The following is a 6,146-nucleotide window of genomic DNA, read 5'->3' on the forward strand; positions in this document are numbered from 1 at the left end:
AAAAAAAAAAAAAAAAAGCAAAGAAAAACTGACAAAGTGTATTGTCTGCTTTTGCTCCGAAGTTCCCACAGCATTATTCTGTGGTGTGTCTGCTCCCCCATTTGGTCTTGCCATTTGGTCTTGCCCAAGATGTCAGCTCCAGGCTGCTGTGCCTAGCAAATTCAGAAGTACGTGATTTCTTACTTCCACTACAAGTTCCACTAGATATAAGCCTTCAAACTTTTTAAATATTCCTACTTATGTGGTTCAGGGTTTTGGAGCTGTGCTCTGAACCCACTTCACCTGGTATTCTATGGTATTGCTGACATCAAACTTCACTGCATTTCCACCCTATCCACCATCAAGCCCTGCCTCCATTTTCCCATTATTTTGAAAAGGAGAACTTAATATAAAGAATGTTGTTGGTAGTGGTGGTGGTGATATTCCGTCAAGTCAGTTCTGATTCATACATAGCAAACCTATATAGGGTTTCTGAGACTGTAAATCTTTACAGGAGCAGAAAGCCTCATTTTTCTCCCATGGAAAAGGCTGGTAGTTTTGAACTGCTGACCTTGAAGTTAGTAGCCTGTGTTAGTAATATCTGACTGCTACAAAGGTATGAAAGGAGATCTCTAAGTTGTCACAGGAGGAGCAATGGTAGGTAATACCTACTACCTCCAAGAAAAAGATTGGAACTGATGTGGCACTGCAGGTTTATGTAATGGACTGCAATGTCAGTTTGAACTGCAAGGTTGGTGGTTCAAGCTCACCAGTTACTTCTTGGAAACCCTATACAGGTTCCCTAGCTATGAGTCAGGACTGACTCGATGACACTTAACAACAACAATTAACAACTAAGATGGCCCCCTAACAATAAGAAAAACAACAGGAGCCCTAGTTGAACAGTGATTAACTGCTAATTGGATTGTGTTGGAGGTGAAAACCCAGCAGCTGATCCTTGGGAAAAAGATGTGACAATCTGCTTCCATAAAGATTGCAATCTTAAAAATCCTATGGGTTTGCTATGAGTCAGAATTTGCTCAATGACAATAGATTTGGGGTGTATTTATTCATTTAGAAGTTGGGAGGAGAGGTCTAAGGAGTTAAAACATAGAACTCTCGCTGAAGAGCTGGGACCCCCTGAGCAAGCCAGGCTGCTGTTTGGTACTAGTACTGGAGTCCCTAGGCAGGTGTGATAAGGCTTGTTCTGTGAGTATTAGAAAAAACTTCCAAAATGAAAGAGACTGCTAATGAGAAAATGTACCACTACAGCCATGGTAAACAGGGAAGACTGGAATGAGGCTCAAGGGAAAAGAAGGCAAATAAAAAGGCACGAAACCAGTTGTTATTGAGCTGAATCCAATTCATGGCAACTCCATGTGTGAAAGGATAAAACAGTGTTCCAAAGAATTTTCAGTGGTTTATATTTCAGACTATCAACATGTTTATTCTGAGGTATTTCTGGGTAGGATTAAACCACCAGTTAGCGGGCAACATCGTTAGTGTTAACTGTTTGCATCTGGTGTGGCACTGTAGGCCAAGCACTAGACTGTGAACCACAAGATAAATAGTTTAAACCCATCAGTTGCACCTCAGAAATGCTGTACAGGGTTGCTTTGGTCAGAATCGACTTGACATTATTAACAACATTTCTGGTGTGGCGCTGTGGGATAAAGCACTGTACCACAAGGTTAGCTTGAACCACAAGATCAACGGTCCAAACTCACCAAACACTCCTTGGAAACCCTATACAGGGTCACTATGAGTTGGAACCAACTTGAAAGCACTTAACAACAACAACAACAAAGGGACTTTCTTTCACTCCACATTCTTCTAGCAATCACTAAGGTCAGAGTCCACCTTGGACTTTCTACGAAAGCAGGAATGAGAGGTCTTAGCTCCACATCACAAAGCAGAGTACAAAGAAGGGTGAGTTTGAAAAGGAGAGCAATGGCTTAACAAGTAGTATGTTTTCTTCTCGTACATATTACTGCTTTTCAGTCTTTTTTTCCCCTGGCTTTATATTCTCTGCTTGCTATTTAAATGTTAGAATGTTCTGGGGCTCCTTACCTCTTCTCACCCTGCTCTATGACTTTCAACATATTTACACATTGATGAGTCCCAAATGTCTACTTCCAGCCCTGACCCTTTACCTGAGTTTGAGTCAAATAGCATGCTGCTTGCGATTCACCTTTACATATGTATCTAATAGGTATCTCAAACTTGATGTATTCAAAGGGGTGTTTTTGATTCCCTTATTCATCCTTTCTGTCAGGTTTTCAATAAATGACATCTTCATCTATGATTTCCTCAGGCACAAAAACCTAGCAGTTATTTTATAGACTCAAGCACATAAATTATTTCTTTAAACCCAATGTTCAATTTATTCCTAATCCAACTATTTCATTGTTTCCCTGGGTGCAATTTTAATGCAAGTCTCCATTTATTTCTGGAATAGTGCAAGATAAATTTGTCTCCCTCTTTTTCTGCTTTCTACTAGTGTTCCTGTGACTTTAAACAATCAAACAGATCATATGATTAAAATCTCCCACTAGTTTTTCCTTCAACACAAAATAAAATCAAGACTCCCAGATCATATATCAGGAGTCAGTAAATTTTCTATAAAGGATCAGATTATACATATTTTATACTTTGTGTATCAGCCACATGCTACTCAACTCTGCAACTGTAGCATGGAAAGAGTCATAAACAAAATATGTTTAATTTAATATAATATTAATTTAAATAAATAGGCCGGATAGTGTTGCAATGAAACTTTATTTATTAAATTAACAACAACAACAACAACAAAAAGCAATAGACAAGATCTTGGCTATGGGTCTTGTTCCCACATTCCTGCCCTATATGTTCAAGTCAATTTATCCATGCCTTTCAACCTACCTTATACAAAAGGGAATTTTTGTTGCCACCTCAAGTCGTTTATCCTCACCAGCTGCTCCTCGGAAACCCTATGCAGGGTCGCTATGGGTCAGAACCGACTTGATGGCGCTTAACAACAACAACAACAACTCCTTCTATTTGGAATGCTCTACCTTCAGCTCTGGTACATGGCTAGCTTCTATTATTTACTTAAGTTTCTCCCCAAATGTCACCTCCTCTAGAAAGTCCTCTGTAGGAATATGTGTCTTTTCTTTCACCCATTTTCCATTGCCAAGTTTAGTTCATTTATCAGACAGCATTTGTCATTATAAGAAAATTTTCATTTATTCACGCATGGGTTATTCATTTCCTCTAATAGAAAAAGGGACAAAGTGTTTAGAATTCATCAAACATGCCTAACATATAGTTAGTTACTCAATAAATATTTATTGAATGAATTAATTAAACTCAGGGTTTTAGTCTTTTTAATTGTCTTCTTTGTCAAAACATTTTGAATCCTCCATTTGCATTGACAAAATATGTCCTTCATTCTACCTTGTGTACTTTACCTTGATTTATTCAGTCAATCAAACAGTTAGTTACTCATTAAGTTAAGAATTCACCAAGTGCCTGAACTGTTAACGTACTCAACTGGACCCTAAGAAGGTTGCTGTGAATACCGGCTAAAATACATACTTTGCCCTCCAGAATCTAGATGTTTTCCTTGGTCCTATAAATAGAAAAAAATTAGTTTGGGTGTATATATTTCAGTGAGAGTGCTTGCTTATGAAATATAAATTATGTAAAAACTGAAAGTTGATTTATTACTGACAAGAGATGGGCATTTATTCCTATGGTGGTATTCCATGGTTTCCAGAGTCGTGTATGTACTACTTATTCAACCATTTGCTTCTCATGTGTCTTTTGGAGCAGAATGTCATGCTGTGACCAAAGCATTGACTCCCTTTCTGTTTATTTAGATAGTTGTCAGTGTATCTTGATGCAATGTGAAGAAGAAAGAGATTTGGGAGACAAGACAAATTTGCAAACCCTGAGATAGCTGTTTTGCAAACTGCAGCTTAAGCCCTTCCATCTCTTTACATAGTCAGAAGAAATATCTGTTCTGACATTGTGTTTAGTACTAAACTATCGTAATCAATTTCTGTCAAGGTTGAAAGATGTCCATTACGTAGTAGAAAATATCTCCTGGAGTTCTGACTGCTGAAAATGGCTTCACCTTTTGCCTGATTTCTCCTGCAAACTTAGAAAATTTGCCCTAGAAATCAGAGTTTCTGAGATGATGAGATATTGAAGCAAAAATGTTGTTTCTTATAAAGAGACAGAAGGGGAAAAAAACAAACGCATTATAGTCTACTGGTTTACATCAACACTACTCAAAAACCCTTATAAATATATTCACTAATGCAAGCATATTGTTGTTGTTGTTAAGTGTTATCAAGTCGATTCAGACTCATAGTGGCTCATAGCGAATCATAGTGGCCCTATATAGGGTTTCAGAGGAGAGGTTGGTGAGCTTGAACCACTGAGATTCAAACCAACCTTGCAGACCAGCATATTAGCCCACAGCACCACACCAGGACTTCATTGTAAGCATGCTGTTGTCAAAACATGCTGTGGACTTGGTTCCAACTCATAGTGACCCTGTATAGAATTTCCAAGGAGAGCTTGGTCAGCTTGAACCAACCACATTGCAGTTCAAACTGGCTTTGCAGTCCAGTGCTAGAAAGGTACTAAAGTAGGCCTTTTCTTGAGTCTTTTTTTTAAAAAGTATAAACCCTTTACTTATTAAGGAGGTAAAACCCAGAAGAAACAGCTAAATAGTACTGAGAAGGAGTGGAATAATTGGCCAGGGAACTGCTGGTTGTTTAAAAGTAAAATCAGACTTTTAAAGTTTATAATATGCATATGCATAATTGGTTAAAAATAAAACTATTTCAAAAATTAGAAAATGAATATTAACGGGGCTCAAAATGTTTACTGCATATTCAAAATTTGAGAGGGATATTTTTAAAATATCATTTCTGAAAAGTCAATGGAAAGTTACATAAATACATGTAAAGCTTCCTTTCAACTGAAAAAAATTCCCCAGATCTTATTAGTTAACATACTTTGGATATTTAAATTGTACTTGCATTTTAAATAAATATATTTAAGAATATTCTGTAATTTTGAATCTGAACACTTGAACAGAGCAGCCAGCTCTGTTCAATGAACTTTTATTCTTAAATAATTTCTTGACAGCATTTTATCATAAAGTTATGTTGTAACTTTTCTTTTTTTTTTAACCTTTTATTATGAATTAGATGAAGGTTTACAGAGCAAATTTTTTATTTCTTTTTCTTCTGCTTTTCAACCTTTTGCCATTTCATTTTTATTTTCTTACAGTTTCTTCTTTTTCTTTATTTTTTCATCTTTTTCCTCCTTTATTATAGTTCTTCAGTTTCTTTTGTTGTTTATCATTTGTCTTCTATTAAAACATTTTTGTTTTCTATATTTTCTTTGTCACATTCATTTTTGCTTTTTTACATACTCATCTGTTTAACTTTTTCTGCTTTTTTCTTCTTTCTCTTTGTTTTATATTTTATTTCATTTTACACTTAACTTTTTGCTTTTCAGTTTTTACTTTTATGGCTTTTTCACATTCTTCTTTGTCTTTTCATAGTGTCAATTTATAGACATTTTGTTCCATGTCATTCACTGACTGTAAGCCCTGCAGTGTAATACATCCCAATTCATCTGTGTGTTTCCTGTTCTGTTCTTCCTTCTTCCTTTTCAAACTTGTTCTGCCTTCTGAACTTTGTCCTTGGGCAAATGCTGACCTTTTGATCTTGAATGGTTGATTGTTCTAGGGAGCCAATACCTCCCTGGTGTTATTGTTCACCCTATTGACCTGTCTGTTATTTGGCTGGTAAGTGAGCCATGGGAATGAGTTCAGTTCCAGTCCAGAAGTGTAACTGAAGGCCATAGTCTTGAGGTGCCACCAAGACTATCTTGAGGTGCTACCAAAACTTTCTTGGAACTGTAAGCCTGGTCTTTTTTTAGGATTTTAAGTATGGTTCCATTTAGCCCCTGAAATTATAGTCTGAAACTCAAGCCCCAGTGAGTCATGCCTTCTAGGTGTTTGTTTATAGTTAGGAGATTTTCATAACTTTGCATACTTTATGCTCTGCTATATTCATAAGGAGCTCTGGTAGCGTAGTGGTTGCGAATCGGGCTGTGAACCGCAAGGTCAGCAGTTCGAAACTACCAGCTGCTCCGTGGGAGAA

This window comes from Chrysochloris asiatica, unplaced genomic scaffold (assembly GCF_000296735.1).
Source record: "Chrysochloris asiatica unplaced genomic scaffold, ChrAsi1.0 scaffold00039, whole genome shotgun sequence".
Classification (NCBI taxonomy): domain Eukaryota; kingdom Metazoa; phylum Chordata; class Mammalia; order Afrosoricida; family Chrysochloridae; genus Chrysochloris; species Chrysochloris asiatica.